Source organism: Protomyctophum bolini, assembly GCF_963924005.1.
Source record: "Protomyctophum bolini genome assembly, chromosome: 7".
Taxonomy (NCBI): Eukaryota; Metazoa; Chordata; class Actinopteri; order Myctophiformes; family Myctophidae; genus Protomyctophum; species Protomyctophum bolini.
In genome coordinates, this window is record NC_137868.1 from 4,650,399 (window position 1) to 4,667,117 (window position 16,719).

A 16,719-nucleotide genomic window follows, 5' to 3' on the forward strand; every position below is an offset into this window, starting at 1 on the left:
GCATGAGAACAACCCTAACTAACCCACTAATAATAGTTGGTCCACATAATACAACTCTAACTCTAAAAACTATGCAAACCAATAGAAAAGGAATATGTGTAAACAGCTGGCACACATTCATAAAAAAAATAGCTAAATGGATTGAATTGTATATTCAATGTTCCTATGTATTCAACGAGATGTGTATCTGTAAGATACATCTGAGATACACATACGATATTTACATCGGTCAAACACACCTATAACACGTGACATTGCGAGCGAGACATAAATGTCTGTTGTCTGTTGATTGTACTGCATTGTTCCACTTTTTGCTTTGGCAATGCAAACGTGTGTGTGTGGGGGTAAATAAATAACAACAAAGAATGTGTCTAAATTGAACGTTTATTAAAAGAAAAAATCAGTTACATGGGACAGTTACATAGCAATTGGAGCATGAAAAACTATGCAAACCAATGAAAAGGAATATGTGTAAACAGCTGGCACACATTCATAAAAACGAGCTAAATGGATTGAATTGTATATTCAATGTTCCTATGTATTCAATGTATTCAACATACGATATTTACATCGGTCAAAAACACTGAGAACACGTGATACTGCGAGCGCCAACGCATGTTCCACACACCATACGGTGACATTTGTGACATGACGTTGTGGTTTTGTTTCCGCATCTGTCCAGCTGACACTGCCTTCTCTTCTTTGACGGTGGCTCTGTGCAGGGTGTGTGGGCAGCGCCATGTTTCTCTGTGAGGGGTGTGTGGGCAGCGCCAGGTGACTGTGCTCTCTTTGCTGCCCGTGGGGCAGTGTGTGTCTGTCGGGCAGGATTGCGTGGGAGGGCGCAGGGTGCCCCTTCCATATGCTCCTCGCGCAGCTGACATGCCAGGAGCTGTATGAACTCTCGCCTGGTGGTCTGGTTGCCGGTGCACTGTTTGTACAACACTTGGGCGTTGATGGCAGCCAGGTGCAGCATGTAGTGAAAGACGGCAAAGGGCCAGCGGAAGGGCCAGACTTTCTCTCTGGAGTAATACTTGCGTACTATCCGATCCAAATTGTCCACTCCACACTTGGTCTTGTTGTAATCTGTCACAGACTGTGGCCGTGACTTTGCGTCTGTGCCAATGGAGACAGTGGAGTGCATGGTGCTCAAGATGCAAACATTTTCATCGTGTCTGCTTTGGTAGATGGTAAGAGTAGAGTTATTGCTCGTCATCACCGTATTGCTGCCTCGCTTTGCCTCTTGGTTGCGTGCGCTTGGAGGCAACTCGCGTCTCTGTCTGTTCATGGTCCCGACTATAGTCGTTCCCTTCGCTAGAAGATCTTCTGCGACCTTCGTCGAGGTGAAAGAGTTGCCCATCTTGACGTTCCTCCCTTTGTAATTGAATGGCTTGACCAGTTCCATAACGGTGCGTTCAGACACTCTCACGTCAAAGCTGCACATGGAGAGAGAAATGTGTTATTAGATTATATTATTACATTAGATTAGATAAGATGATATTAAAATATAAGGAACAATTCATCATTAAATTACCTGCTGTTCGGGCTGTTCCCACGGTCAGGAAATCCACTCAATAGGTAATTGGTGTCCACGTCAGCAGCCATGAAGAACTTGACGCCAAACTTGTCGGTTTCACTGGCCATGTACTGTGTAACACCACATTGTGTCTGCGTGGGTAACAGTTGTTCTCCCACGCTTATGTTGGCTCCAGGTATGAAGCACTTTTGACAGTTCTCTGTGAAACTGTTCCACACATCGGCCATTGCTGCAAATTTGTCTTCGCTTTTGCGGACAGCCCTCGTTTCCTTGTCGTCGAAACGCAGGCAGCGCACGATCGACCTAAAGCGATCCCACGACATAGTTCCGCTCGCGAAGCCTGAGTCGTGGAACTTTGACCAAAGGTCAGCATATTGAAGGTCAGGGTTTACAACGGAACGATAGAATAAAATAGCAATGAATGCCTTCAGCTCGCTCACAGACAAATCCCAGTCCTCATGCTCCTCACTGCAGGCCATCTTGACCGTACAGTCTCTGATACGCTGCAACATGTCCATGTCCAACAGACACAGAAAACTGCTCTGGTGATCACGAACCCTCGCCTTAGCGTGATGTGTAGGACCTGGCTTGACCGTGAAGAGATGATGCTGGCCCGGTGGCCTGTCGACAGGGGTGCTTCCTGGAGTGACGTGTGACCACACGGTCCCGTCCTTAGCGATCTCTCGTGTCCCGGTGGTCATCGTCTGGCTGGCCGGCTGTGGGAGCTCAGGCGCTTTGCGGTCAGACGGGTCGTCAGTGTCGGATTCTGAATCGGAGGACTGTTCGGGATAGTACTCTGGTTCTTCTCGCGTCTCCTCGTCTCCGTCGTCGCTGTCCACGTCACCCCGCCGTCTGTCTTGGAGCATGAACAGCACCTCCTTTCGGGAGAACTTCTTGGCTCGTAGTCGTGGTGTCATGATGCCCGGAGAAGATCACTTCATGTGTTCTGACCACGTTTCAAACTGCATGGAGCCTTTATACTGCACTCTAGCTGCCTTGTGGTGATGTCACTCACCGGCCATCATGCATATTCATCTGAGCCATCAGGAAGCAATCGAGACTCACATTCCTTAGATTCCTTAAGTTATTCATCAGATGAATGAATGGTCCACAACATGTAAATGACCCTCTGCTGTAGGCAGTGGTGTAAAGTAACTTACTGTAAGTACTTAAGTACAGTTTTGAGGTATTTGTACCTTACTTTAGTATTACCAACTTCCAGTTTCTACTACAACTCGGATGAAACACATATTGTACTTTTGCTCAACTACAATTATTTGAAAAACTTGTGTTACTTTATAGATTTTTATTATTATTACAAAACATCAATCATTTCAAGCCCTATACATTACAAGATCACAATGAATCGTGAGCTTGTAGATCTGCTATTTTCAATATAAGAAATCAGGTTAGCTATTTATAAGTAGATTAAATACATCCATATACAATATAACATAAATCTACATATTTACAATGGAATATTGAGAAACCATTATTCTTAAGTCTTCTTGAGTTGAGTAGCCACTCTGCCCTAATACTTTATTTTTTATTGGGAACTAACTTGTTATTATTATTTCTTGTTTTCACAAAATAATAATAACCTGACATTTGTTGCTATTATACGCTATAGTATAACAAAATACACGTACTGGAAAAATAGATGCTGAACACATCATGCAATATCATGCAGGTTGTTATCTATTGTCAGATAAGGCTATTTTAGCACATCTCCCTACACTAACTTGATTAGTACTGAGGCTGTACTCTACAGTGTACAGGCTAGAGATTAATGAAACATGTAACCCTGTAAAGTAAACACTATTTAGTCTATACTGATCTAACTGTGACACAAGCTTATGTGGATATATCATATATTAACAGTCCCCCCCAAATGCAAATAACAATGCTCATGGTTGAGTTTAAACGTTAAAGCAATCAAATGTCAAGTCAAAATGCGTATTTTGTAGGCTACTTGTATGGGGGGGGGGGGTAATTTTGTTCAGATTAGATTAGATTAGAAGAAATGGGAGGATGCGCAGGGAGGGAGGCAGGGATGGGGGTGTTGACAGAGAGGGAGCGGGGGGCATACATCACATTACATTACAATGGTCATTGTAAAAGCTTGGCTGTGTGGTGATTTAATCTGTAAGGGAAGCCGGTTTTTGTGCCAGGACTTGTCTGTTGTTGCCCCACCCCCCTTCTCAGATTGGGCCATCATACTCTCTCGTGCGTATTTAGCATGGCTCTGTTTCTGTTTGGCAACACTTTACTCTCTGCAAGTTGTTGAGGGCTGAACTTACTTGGTTGGTTGGTGAATTTGTCACAGAAATTCTGAGAGCTGGATTTGAGAAATGGCTTTATTACAAGCACTGAGGTCCTTGGTCAATGAGCGACTATCTGCAGCTGCTGAAGAGATATTTGGGACTGTTGGACAACTTGTAGCAGCGTATGATGACGAATTTTGCAATTTGAAGCAAGAAAATGCCCGCCAAAGCAAACTGCTGGATATGGTTTTAAAACCGTACGTCAAATTATACAGAGCAGGTTGGTAAAAATTACTTTAAAACACACATCATTCATATTGTGAAACATTAGTTTCAGAGTAAAACATAGATGTGGTTTAAGTGTATTCAATAGTAAGATTCCATTGTGGTTTTAATATTCATGTTGTAGTCCTTTATTTGGATTACTTCTAGTTACCGGTAAATGGTGATCCACGTTAGTTCATCCTTTGTGGTCTGGGCTCAACAACCCACAATAGTTTTCTTTGTTTTTTCTCCAGGCAAACAGTCTTTTAAAGTAGCCTCTCAGAATGTAATACTATGTTGTGTATGCCATTTGAAAGCATTTCAGACTAGTTGGTCTGGGAACAAGATAGTTCATAACAATATATTGGCTGTGCTTGGTACACTGTGAGGTTAACACATCTGTACCAATTATGGTTTTGCTAGATTTAGGTGGGACAATGTACAATTATTATACTTGTTCTGTGTTCAAATTCAATATGCAATAGCATTGCAATGTGAGCTCAGACTAGAAGTCTTAAGCTTTTCAAAACAAACATAGATGTGGATGTGGACATTGCATGGACAAATGTTTATTTCAAGCATGTATCTCATTTTGTCTTTTATCTAGACACCATGCACCTCCCTTTGTGTAAAGAGGTCTACCCTGAACTGGCTGTGGTCCAGGAGGAACCACAGCATCCACAGATTAATGAGGAACAAGATGAGCTACTTCCTAGACATGACCAGCATATGAACTCCAGTCTGGACCAGGAGGAACCACAGCCTACACAGATTAAAGAGGAACAAGAGGATCGACTTCTAAGACCAGAGGAGGGGTTGCCATTACTAGCAGTGAAACATGAATGTGATGGTGAAAGCAGAGAGACAGAGGTAGCCATCACCTCAGCTGAACATTCGAAAACACCGGCTGATGTAGAGGACCGTGGAACACCACAACAAACTAGTGATGACCAGCATCTCTCTTCACACTGTTCTGAATCTGACACTGAAGACAGGGGTGCACAACATATGGAAGGGCAAAGATTGTATTTGAGCAAGAACCTGACCGAGGACCTGACACCAAAAAAAATAATTAAGTGTCACACAGAGAATAAATACTTTAGCTGTAAATACTGTGGCAAAATGTTTAATCGTAAGCAATGTCTGAAGCTTCACACAATGATTCATACCGGTGAAAGGCCCTTTACGTGTGCAGTTTGTGGCAAAGGCTGTATTCAAAAGTGTGACCTAAAAAGACACATGATGACTCATACAGGTGAAATGCCCTTTATTTGTGCAGTTTGTGGCAAAGGCTGTAGTCAAAAGGGTGACCTAAAAACACACATGCTGACTCACACAGGTGAAAGGCCATTTGCTTGTATAGTTTGTGGCATGGGCTGTAGTCAAAAGAGTAATCTAAAAAGACACATGATGACTCATACAGGTGAAATGCCCTTTACGTGTGCAGTTTGTGGCAAAGGCTGTGTTAATGCAAGTGTTTTAAAAATACACATGCTGACTCACACAGGTGAAAGGCCCTTTATTTGTGCAGTTTGTGGCAAAGGCTGTAGTCAAAAGGGTGACCTAAAAACACACATGCTGACTCACACAGGTGAAAGGCCATTTGCTTGTATAGTTTGTGGCATGGGCTGTATTCAAAAGAGTAATCTAAAAAGACACATGATGACTCATACAGGGGAAAAGCCATTTACTTGTACAGTTTGCGGCAAAGGATATATCCAAGCAAGTGATCTGAGAAAACACATGATGACTCATACAGGTTAAATGCCATTTACTTGTACCGTTTGTGACAAAGGCTGTAGGCAACAGTGTGATCTAAAATCACACATGATGACTCATACAGGTGAAATATATTTACAACACAACACAAGTAATTAAAAAAAAAATCACACATGATGAATCACCACTAACCTTTTACAGTTAGTGGTGATAGCCAGCCAACAGATTAGTGTAAAATCACACAGGAGTCAAATGTTTATTTGTACAGATTGAAATTAAGTATAGACCATTATTTCCTGTCCAGGATTGGAATGGAAAGTGTGCTGTTGGTACAGTTTGCACTGTTATTATGCATTAACCTTACTGTAATTAAATGTGTTCAGTGCTCAATTATGCAAAATCCTTTACTTACTATCTAATACAATCATGTACATACATTGCTTGTTTTTTCCCAGTCTTAACATCATGGCAAATCTCATGCGAGTGCACACCATATATTGGTCTTAACATCACATCCCATAATTATGTTTTATGATAGTTAACTCCCACACACCCAAGCAGAAAATACTTGGTCAAGGTTAATATAGTTGGAATATGGAAGTCCATTTTGTCTGACCAGGCAAATGTTAACAAACATTGTTCATTGCATTTTTTTAATAGTATAACTGTGTACATTTGTGTGAGAATAAAGGTATTGTTTTCCTCTGAACATGTTTTGAAAGAATGAGTGAAACTCATTGGAGTATCGCCTCACATAGTGTAGCAAGCTTTTTGTATTATAATAGCCTACAGGATATGTGTCATGGATCGGGTTAAAGGGTATAATTGTGTAAACATGATGCCATTAAAAAAGTGTATACAACACATTGACAAAGACAATTGTATACATTTGTGTGAGGAAACCCTAACCCTAACCCTTCTATTGTTCTGAAGGAATGAGCAGCACTCAGGGATGAATTACAAATAGTTGAATAATGATAATGGCTGATGATTGAAATTGACAAAACAAAACATTGAACATGCAATGATCAACGTGTGAATGGCCAGTGGTTGTGTGTGTGTGGCATTCAATAGATCTCATGTTAATGAGATGATTATGGATGGTCAATAATACTGCGTGGAGCCGTTATACTGCCCTCTAGCTGCCTTGTGGTGATGTCCCTTTACCGGCCATCTTGCATAATTATTCATCTGAGACATCAGGAAGCAATCGATACTCACATTCCTTAGATTCCTTATTCATCAGATGAATGAAAGGTCCACAACATGTAAATGACCCTCTGCTGTAGGCAGTGATGTAAAGTAAGCAAGCACATTTACTTGAGTACTGTACTTAAGTACTGTGTTGAGGTATTTGTACCTTTCTTTAGTATTACCAATGCATTTTCTTTTACTTTTTTTTACTTCTGCTCCAATATAACTCAGATGTAACAGTGCTATTAATTGGCATGACTAAAAATTTGGAGCGCTGAGGGTACGTTTTAAAAGACACAATACAGAAAATCAATGCTCTTTGGCCACTCAGGCCAAATGGCATTGAGTTTACTCAAGTTAGGTAATAAGACCTGGTACTTAAGACACGCAAAAAAACAGCCCTATGTATCGTAAAAGTACGGAATTTTCCATATTAGTATTGACGGGCGTGTCCTTGTACCGTTTGTGGTAAATGTTTTTTTTTCCCGCAAATTATCTAAAAAGACACACAATGACTCATACAGGGGAATACCGTTTTACTTGCACAGTTTGTGGGAAAGTAACACGAGCAACTTGAAAAAACACACGACGACTCATACAGGGGAAAGACCCTTTACTTGTACAGTTTGTGAAAAAACTAGGCCTACATCATTCTAAAAACACACATGAGGACTCATGCAGGGGGAAAGCCTTTACTTGTAAATTTTTAGGTAAGGGCTGTAGTCAAAGTAATCTAAAAAAAAAGACACATGACTCATACGTACAGGGAACAAATCCTAACCTAAACTAGATATCTAATAATAATCGTGGGCTTTTGTTTGAAAATAAACGTTTTTTTTTTAATTCTTCAAATTTGCCTAGGCCTACGCGCATGATTCTAAACTGCATCTGCCTATAGGCAAAGACCCACCCATGGTAACGCCCCGCCTGCCTCTGGTCTTCAGAGACCTGATACATTTTGCACAAGTTTCTTTATTTGTTCTTAACTGCTGTTTGATCTGCATCAGGGATTAATGTAATTTATTTGTATGTGTAAACTTGAAAGACCTTTTCCCAGTATCGTACTGGAAAAAGGTCTCCTTTCCCTTCATCTGTATCCTTTAGTACAGCGGTTCCCAAACCTTTTTGGCCATGCACCCCCTGTTACCTCCTGACCTAGCTGATGGAAATATAAATTGCATAAGCTATATAAAGACATACATTTCCTATTTAACCACATATATGCACATATATGAACCTGAATATGGCATTTATATGCAGCATAGGCTATATTCTGCATATACTTAATATATTTTATTTTTCATGTTGCGCACTCCCTAGAACACAAGGGGTGCACGCACCACAGTTTGGGAACCATTGCATTTATTAGTTTACTATAATTAGATTAATACACAATAATCAACACAAACACTTTATTTAGAACACACCCAAATCAAATCACAGCGCACAAAATTTAAAGTTACAAGGCTGCATTCTGAAGCGTCATCTGCCGTGCGTGCCAAGCTGTCATTCTCTGTCACTTGTATTATTTCCCACCACGGAGTATTCGGAGTAACCTCACGTCAGTGACTATCCACCATAGCTATCCACCTCGGAGGTCTGGCGTAAGATGAGCTGTGTCGGTAAGCCAATCATGATGTACGATGATAAGAGCGCCCCTCACTTCACCTGGGTGTGACGGCGAAGTCGCGTGCACGCCTCCGCCTAGGGGACAGCAGACGGCTGGGCGAGTGATGGGGCTTTGGCATGGGGGGGGTCAGATCAACATTTGGAATGAATTCTGTACTGGCCATATATGGAACGTGTCTTGAGTGTACAGGGTTTGATGTGGTGGGATGAACATATGGAATGTCAGAACAGGTCAGCTCCATATATGGAGATCCGAGGATGGCAACAGGGCAAGTGTCTTGAGTGCACAGGCTTTGATGAGGGCCCAGTTAGGGTCAGGCCTTATTTTTCGGGCAGGATGAGAACTCAAGTGTGGCAGCGTGGCCTTGGGCAGTGTCTTGGGTGTACAGGGTTTGATGAAGGCCCAGGTAAGGCCGGGCCTTACTTTTTGGGCCTGTTGAGAACTGCCAGGCATGGCTGCACTAATAACTTTTGGGTAGGCCCTCTAGAGTTTAAATGGACAGGTATCAGTCAAAAGGGAGACATCGAAGAGGAAGGATGGCTGGGGAAGGATCAATATATGGAATGTCATAACAGGTCAGCTCCATATATGGAGATCTAAGGGTTTGGGGTCAGATGTACAGTTGCTGACCGACATTGATGACATCAGGGCATTTCCATATAATATTTAATAATTCAATTTATCTCCATCCCTGATGTCACGTGATGTCACAAGGCATGACCTTGTGACCTTGCACAAGGTCATGCAACTGACTGACAGGAAATGCACAATTTCGTAGTAAATGCGAAAAATATATATAAATAACACACACTTTTACTTGAACTAATTTATTTTAAATAGCAAGATTCAAAGAGTAAAGTTTCAACAACAACCACATAACATCTACAGTGGTTTCAACACCATCAAACCAGCATTACATGAACTGCCAGCATGATAAGAAGACAACAACTGCATTACAACCAGTGGTGTCATGGCCGTAGAACGCGGTACTAGGGCGGGTCATACTTTTTTTATTTTTGAAAATCAAAATGCTTGGGTGTCTATTTTGTGTGTTTTTTTCTGGAGAATTCAAATATGAAATTATTTTTTGGATAGGACAACTCTTACCTACATGAATTTGCATTTTTAAATCACTAATTGTACCCGTTCTACCTCATTTATAAGATTTAAAATCCAAAGGAAATTCTAACATGTGGGGTGTCTAAATTACTTGTTTTTTGATGGAGAATTCAAATATCACATTATTTGTTGGATAGAACAACTCTAACCTACATTATTTTGTACTTCTAAGTTGCTTATTTTGCCCGTTTTAACCTCTTTTTAGGATTTTCAAAGACATAAAGGACATCATTTATATTGACAAAGTCAAATCAAATTTACATTTATTGACAATTCAAGTGCATGTATATATCACTGGATAAAAGTACAATGATCAATCATCACTTTCTGAACTTTACAAGGTTGAATAAGTCCTGCTTTGACTCAGCTTTAGACATCAGCCTCCTGCTGGTCTCCTGAGCCCTGATTCCTCCATCCCTCTTTTCCAGAGAAGTAAATAGCAGAAGCCTCAGTCACCATTTTGACCACCCTCTCAATGCTTTGAGTGTGGCAAGGCCAGTTGGGCACCTCCATGGGGGTGTCGATTAAGTTCTTAATCTCTGAGGTGCAGGTGAGAGGTGGCTCTGACACACCTTCTGACCAGCGAATCAATCCACCAATGCTGGAAGCATCATGATTGATCTCAGGTGTACTTCTGGATCTTACAGAGTTGTCTCCCAGCTGAGTGTCTGTTTCTCCTTCTCCCCTGATGGCCAGGATTCTCTCCACCCCCTCAATCCTCTCCTTCTGATCCTTCGAGCACAGTAGTGTTTGGAGGATGGCTTCACTGTGGGCATACCAAGCAGATCTTGTAACAGTTGGCATCACAATGTTCAATACCTGCTTCCTCTGGGACTTGAGACAGTCCAGCTGAAACAGTATGTGCCTAGGCCCTTCAATCCAGGACTCCTTGACCTTCACATTGAACCAACAGGGATAATACACTCCAATTATGTATTCAACAATGTCCTTCAGTTTTGTCAGATTTTTTCCTTTCAGTCCATGCTTTGACACCCAGATCCTGAGAAGTCTGTTTGCTGTGGTGAGCCAGCGGCTGTGGTTTACTGGCCCGGCAGGCCAGTGGCAGGTTGACTTCAGTGTGTGTACTGTACTGACTGACCCCAGGCCAGTGGCAGGTTGACTTCAGTGTGTGTACTGTACTGACTGACTGACCCCAGGCCAGTGGCAGGTTGACTTCAGTGTGTGTACTGTAGTAGGGACAGTAAACCACAGCCGCTGGCTCACCACAGCAAACAGACTTCTCAGGATCTGGGTGTCAAAGCATGGACTGAAAGGAAAAAATCTGACAAAACTGAAGGACATTGTTGAATACATAATTGGAGTGTATTATCCCTGTTGGTTCAATGTGAAGGTCAAGGAGTGCTGGATTGAAGGGCCTAGGCACATACTGTTTCAGCTGGACTGTCTCAAGTCCCAGAGGAAGCAGGTATTGAACATTGTGATGCCAACTGTTACAAGATCTGCGTGGTATGCCCACAGTGAAGCCATCCTCCAAACACTACTGTGCTCGAAGGATCAGAAGGAGAGGATTGAGGGGGTGGAGAGAATCCTGGCCATCAGGGGAGAAGGAGAAACAGACACTCAGCTGGGAGACAACTCTGTAAGATCCAGAAGTACACCTGAGATCAATCATGATGCTTCCAGCATTGGTGGATTGATTCGCTGGTCAGAAGGTGTGTCAGAGCCACCTCTCACTTGCCCCTCAGAGATTAAGAACACCCCCATGGAGGTGCCCAACTGGCCTTGCCACACTCAAAGCATTGAGAGGGTGGTCAAAATGGTGACTGAGGCTTCTGCTATTTACTTCTCTGGAAAAGAGGGATGGAGGAATCAGGGCTCAGGAGACCAGCAGGAGGCTGATGTCTAAAGCTGAGTCAAAGCAGGACTTATTCAACCTTGTAAAGTTCAGAAAGTGATGATTGATCATTGTACTTTTATCCAGTGATATATACATGCACTTGAATTGTCAATAAATGTAAATTTGATTTGACTTTGTCAATATAAATTATGTCCTTTATGTCTTTGAAAATCCTAAAAAGAGGTTAAAACGGGCAAATTATGCAACTTAGAAGTACAAAATAATGTAGGTTAGAGTTGTTCTATCCAACAAATAATGTGATATTTGAATTCTCCATCAAAAAACAAGTAATTTAGACACCCCACATGTTAGAATTTCCTTTGGATTTTAAATCTTATAAATGAGGTAGAACGGGTACAATTAGCGATTTAAAAATGCAAATTCATGTAGGTAAGAGTTGTCCTATCCAAAAAATAATTTCATATTTGAATTCTCCAGAAAAAAACACACAAAATAGACACCCAAGCATTTTGATTTTCAAAAAAAAAAAAAGTATGACCCGCCCTAACGCGGTACCATGCCGTGGTACCCGACACATTGTGACGTGCACGCGCAGGTACAGGACGGTACACGACACGCCCATGCATTCTAGAACGTGTCCCTCTAGATTTAAGAGAATACACACACAACATAACGGGTAAGCAGACTTTCCTAAAGTGGTCCAGGTTTACTGGCGGTGGGCCCCTATTTCTGCACCATGGCAAGTACCGTGCCCGATTCAAATGGCTACTACTTTGCATTACAACAGGTTTAACTGTTAACCTGAGCACACATTATCATACACGGTAAGCAACACAGCATGCAGTTTACTGCTTCTGTGGCGTTCTACACACAACACGATTAACCGATTAACTGAACGGGAACCCCTTTTGGTGTTCGCATTATGTTACAGTTTAGCTATTGAAAAATAGCAGATCTACAAGTTCTGCTATTTTTTTTTAAACTGTCAGGATTTAGAAGACATTTTTAGAATCTGATCTCAGGTCAAAATGCGTTAAAGAACCACCATTCTTCTGTGCGTTAGAATCTGATCTCAGGTCAGAATGGGTTAAGAATGCCTCCTCCTCCATCAAATAAGAGATTCCTACAAAGCAAGCATGTTAGTTTTGTTACTATGCCACAGTAAAGACGTTTCTGCTTATTTTAAGTCTACTTTTGTTTTTGTCTAAAGCTCATACAACCCCCCCCCCCCCCCCCAAAAAAAACATTACAACATCAAAGCAGTTGAATCTACAGTTCGTTTAGACTACAAAATAATATTTTGGCGAGCCTTGATTGATTCGATGTATTGGCATATTTTACACTTGGTTGCATGCTGAGAATAGCTGATCAAGCCGCACACTGCATAGTACGCGTTACACATGGCCTTCTGAAGTTGATCGTCTTTTGGATAATTGTTCGGATCGTCTTGTATGTGTTGTGCAGCAATGTGACTATCTGACCGTTTGTGTTTCAGTATTTTGTTCCTCAAAATTGCTCTCTTGTCTTTTCCTCGGTCTGTGATGGTGTAAAAACGCCAATCATGTTCAGATAGTGTTTTTCGCTCTAGTTCGTTGAAGGCAGAGAAATCCATAGTGGTCGAGCAGATTTTGCACCCCAGCTTCCCGTCCTTACAGTCGATCCAAGGGTGTGTCTCCTTTTTGCTGGCCCACATCTTCTCTGTCCATACAGCGAATGGTGAGCTTCCCTCCCATGAGTCAGGGATCGTAGTGGAGGACGAGGCTCGAGGAGTGCTCATTTCGGTTGGGCAGCTATCATCTCTCCGCTGAAACAGAAACATTAGATACCATTTAGAAACTTCACATCACATCAATTTAGACTCAGGGTGGTCAACTAGTGGTTTGGCTCAACACTTGGCCACCCACAGGTCGAGCAAAGGAGCTGGTGAGAGTGAAGCTGGGCCTTCCACTAGCAAGCAAACTAAACTAATGTCGTTCTTCGCTGCAAATAAACCACTCAAGAGCTTGCCGCGCTAGATGGAGTTTCATTCGATGCCATTGCAAAGAGTGCAAAGGAATTTGCGCTCTTCGAAGCAACCAAAGTGCGCCCAAAAAAACCTCCACCGCCTCTACTTGACCTTTTCAGTGTGCAGGACGTCCAGTTACCAAACTGAGAAACAAGTCAATAAATGCACTTTGCTTCCTTAAATTCCACTTCCTCAAATCCCAAAGGGAAGATAAATATGGTAATCAAGTGAGCAAAACAGGTAGCCTGTTTAATTGCCTCATTTATTTTTTAGTTATATACAGTAGGAGGCCAAGGATGTTACTGGGACGCGTTGTGAGCTCGTAGATCGGCTATTTTCATTGTTAAATATTGTTAATTATCTTTCTATTCATTTTAAACATGTTTTTCATTCTAGAAAAAGCTAAAAGGACATTCAATGTTCTGAGAATGTTTTTCGTTCAAGAAAAAGCTTAATAAAGTTCATTGTTCAGTCTACATATTCATTAGGGGTGGTGCAGCAGCTTATGGTTACTTTTAAACTGAACCGCTCGGTTCAATACGGCCTTACGGACCGCAATTTTTCGGTTTTGAGGAGAAGAGAAAAAAAGCATCACTGCACAGTTCCCTTCGACCTGTGAGTGAATCCACCTGGTGTGTTGTTTGGCAACAGTTGATCCACAAGCGTGGAAATGAAAACGGGGAATTATTTTTCGGGGCCTCTCGTCGGGGGCGGGACTGCGACGCTCTATAACTCATAATGCTTTACAGACATGGGCTTGACATAAGAAGTGTTACCAAACAACACAACGACTTAACTATAGCACTATGTAGTGTTTACTTGCCTCTGTGCTGCTGCTGCTGACCGTTTCCTCATACAGATGAAGGACTGATTTTTTTTTCCTCTTTCTGGTTTTGTTGTCATACTCATTTCTGTCCTCCTGTTGTGGTGGCAGATATTCCACTGGCAGGGATACTGGCGGTCCGATTAAGATAGACTTGCTTTGGACAAACGTCTTGATTGATTCGATGCATTGGCAGATTTTACACTTGGCTGCATGCTGAGCATAGCTGACCAAGCCATACTGGTACGCGTTACACATGGCCTTCTGAAGTAGATCGTCTTTTGGGTAATCGTTTGGATCGTCTTGTACCTGCTGTGCAGCAATGTGACCCTCTGACCGTTTGTGTATCATTATCTTTGACCTAAGATATGTCAACATTGCTTTCTTGTCTTTTCCTTTGGCTGTGATGGCGTAAAAACGCCAGTCATGTTCCGATAGTGTTTTTCGCTCTAGCTCATTGAAGGCAGAGAAGTCCATAATGGATGAGCAGACTATGCACCCCAGTTTCCCATCCTTACAGTCGATCCAGGGATACGTCTCCTTTTTCTTGTTCCACATCTCCTCTGTCCATACAGAGAATGGTGAGCTTCCCTCCCATGAGTCAGGAAACATAGTGGAGGATGAGTCTAGAGGAGTGCTCATTTCAGGTGTGCAGCTACCATCTCTTTGCTGAAACAGAAAATTAAAATAAAAAAAACATAAGATTAGAAACGTCACTTTACATCACGTCACATCGATTTAGACTCTGTAATAGAGTGATGACTCTGTAATAGTGTCATGACTGTGCATTTATGTATAATGTATTGTACAACAATGATAATTATTGCGACTGCAGGTCAGTCACCAAAGCCAAAGTGCAGGAAATAATAGCCTTTGTCATTTTGGGATACACAATTACCTCAAGAACATATTTATAATTTGAAGATATCGTCTTTGGCTGACCAGTTGAAACACCTTTAAAACCATTATTATTGGCCATTTCCCCCCCATACTTTGTAGGGAAGTAGGCCTATATGCTCCCTAGCAAGATGAGAAACATGTTAATTCCATTATTATTGAACTGGCTAGAAGTTAAGCCAGTGAGATAATGGTAAGAATGACTGTTAAGATCACGAGGAATAAAACGTCTGGGTTTCCGAGGCTACAATTAAGTCTATAGACACCATCAACCTGCCATAAATTAAACAAATAAAATAAAAATAAAACAACAGATTTCTTCTGGTGAGACATTATTTAATTCCCCTCCCAGCTGTGTTTTACTGAAACCAGGACATCAGCAGCAGTACCAGTGAACCTCGCTGAGATGCTAGCTGTTTGCTTGTTGCTGTTCTGAATAAACTTGTAAGATATGCATTCACCTCAGGCCCAGCGCCACAGTGATAACAGAGGGTGCCTTGCAGATGGGGTTCCCCCACATCCTTCCGGGATGGATTTGTTACCATAACAATCCTTTCCCTTTCAAAACTTGTTATTGAAAGGGAAAGGGATTGTTATGGTAACAAATACAAATACAAAAAGTCACACTCTTTGGGTTTGTTGATGTTCGTGAAAAAATAAATAAATGTGCGCCCCTCAAAAATGGGGAATGGGTTCAGTTCAAAGTCTGCCAGCTTGGTGTATTTTTAAATTTGTTTGACATTAGAATGTCAATGAAGTTTTACCTTTTTTCCGCGTCAGTGAAAAGGTCCAAGCCCAAACAGAATACAGAGCGATGTTATTGTTGTTATTGTTCTTCCTCATCCCACAGTATCATCGAAACGGTCAATAATTCGCTGTTATGCCGTGCTATTAAACATAATGGCAGCGTTGCTGAATTAGACACTTAAAATGTATGTAAACACGTTGATAATAACACACGCCTCCTCGCCTTCCAGTTCTCAGAGCCATAGAAGGAGAGAGTGGCGACACACTTTGATCTCGCCGCAAAGTGGGGTGCTATAGTTCCAACATTGGAACTATCCTATTGAGATAGACTGAGCACTTCCGCATTCCATTGTTACGGGCTCTGGTGTCGTCACTCTCATACTAGATTACGCTGCTACTTCCCGCACTACGACAGCCACTAGGAACGGCGCTACCAAAAACCGACGAGATGTCCCCGCCCTGTTCCAGTCAGTACAGTACACTGTTGCCATGTCCGCTTATTATAAGGGACCGTTTGGGCATGTTTTTTTCGTGAAGTTGCTTATTGTAGTTGCGGCCCGGACCTAACGGTTCCCTCGGCCGGTTGTCTGGGCTGGACATTTTTCAGACAATATAAGAAACGGCAGTTTATGACGGGTTAAATGAATATGTCCACACGGGACCCCCACCTGAAAAATGTTTTTTTGCCAGGGACCCCCATTAGG

At 42.0% G+C, this 16,719-nt stretch overlaps 1 long non-coding RNA gene across 1 annotated transcript; it reads right to left on the bottom strand.

Moving 5' to 3' along the window:
• Nucleotides 1-13,054: 13,054 nt before the first annotated feature.
• LOC308318916 lies at nt 13,055-16,162 on the bottom strand. The gene is made up of 3 exons (XR_013964388.1): nt 16,033-16,162; nt 14,368-15,040; nt 13,055-13,340 (listed from the first exon to the last, which is right to left on the bottom strand). It is a non-coding gene; the product is annotated as an uncharacterized lncRNA (long non-coding RNA).
• Nucleotides 16,163-16,719: the final 557 nt, after the last annotated feature.